General features: G+C 36.6%; 1 long non-coding RNA gene across 1 annotated transcript in view; it reads left to right on the top strand.

Moving 5' to 3' along the window:
• Positions 1 to 758, top strand: part of LOC106899809 — a 4,649-nt gene extending 3,891 nt beyond the window's left edge. Inside the window, exon 2 of the long non-coding RNA XR_001414086.1 lies at positions 452 to 758. This is a non-coding gene — a long non-coding RNA (uncharacterized LOC106899809). The remainder of the gene's footprint in view (positions 1 to 451) is intronic.
• Positions 759 to 1,296: the final 538 nt, after the last annotated feature.

Raw genomic sequence — 1,296 nt, 5'->3', positions numbered from 1 at the left:
AAGGGTGGGTGTCAGGAGGATGGGGCCAGGCTTTTTTCAGTGGTGCCCAGGGACAGGACAAGAGGAAATGGGCACAAACATGAACATAAGAAGTTCCATCTCAACAAGAGGAGGAACTTCTTCCCTGTGAGGGTGGCAGAGCCCTGGCAGAGGCTGCCCAGGGAGGTGGTGGAGTCTCCTTCTCTGGAGACATTCCAACCCCACCTGGACACGTTCCTGTGGGACCTGCTCTGGGTGGAGGAGATGATCTCCAGAGCTCCCTTCCAACCCCAGCTCATCCTGTGATTCTGTGATCTCCAGAGATCCCTTCCAACCCCAGATCCTTCTGCGAAAATACTTTCCAAGTATTTTAGGTGGGAAACAGCGAAAACTCCAGTCAAAACCCACCCAACCTGTGCCGGGCGGGGAAACCGAGTCAGCTATTTGTTCTCCTTAACTTCTTTTCTTCCAGTGATTGACATCAAACTGGAAAAGCCTCAAGAGCAGCCTGTCAGTGAAGGAGGCTGTTCCTGCTAATACCAAGGGGCTTCTCCTTTTTCTCCGGAACATCACGGCTTTCCCTCCCCTTTTACTCTTCATTGACTGCGGTGTGAATATTGGCTTGAACCTTCCCCTTTCAGTAATAACGTATTTGCAGTTTCATCATCGCTGGCTGTCTCGTGGAGATGATCTATTAGCTTCACAAGCACACACACCCACCCACACAAACACAAAGAAAATGTCAGTGTCTTCATTATTTATAAAGAAAAAAAAACAAACAAAAAAAAAAGCCAAAACATTCCAGACTATTCTAGTTATAACTTTAAAAAAAGGTAAAAAAAAAAAAAAAAAAAAGCCAAAAAATTCCAGCATATTCTAGTTATAACTTTAAAAAAAGGTAAAAAAAAAAAAAAAAAAAAGCCAAAAAATTCCAGCATATTCTAGTTATAACTTTAAAAAAAGGTAAAAAAAAAAAAAAAAAAAAGCCAAAAAATTCCAGCATATTCTAGTTATAACTTTAAAAAAAGGTAAAAAAAAAAAAAAAAAAAAGCCAAAAAATTCCAGCATATTCTAGTTATAACTTTAAAAAAAGGTAAAAAAAAAAAAAAAAAAAAGCCAAAAAATTCCAGCATATTCTAGTTATAACTTTAAAAAAAGGTAAAAAAAAAAAAAAAAAAAAGCCAAAAAATTCCAGCATATTCTAGTTATAACTTTAAAAAAAGGTAAAAAAAAAAAAAAAAAAAAGCCAAAAAATTCCAGCATATTCTAGTTATAACTTTAAAAAAAGGTAAAAAAAAAAAAAAAAAAAAGCCAAAA

This window comes from Calidris pugnax, unplaced genomic scaffold (genome assembly GCF_001431845.1).
Source record: "Calidris pugnax isolate Ruff unplaced genomic scaffold, ASM143184v1 scaffold605, whole genome shotgun sequence".
Taxonomy (NCBI): Eukaryota; Metazoa; Chordata; class Aves; order Charadriiformes; family Scolopacidae; genus Calidris; species Calidris pugnax.
The sequence above is the reverse complement of the archived record's forward strand: the minus strand, read 5'-3'. Positions and strand labels throughout refer to the sequence as shown.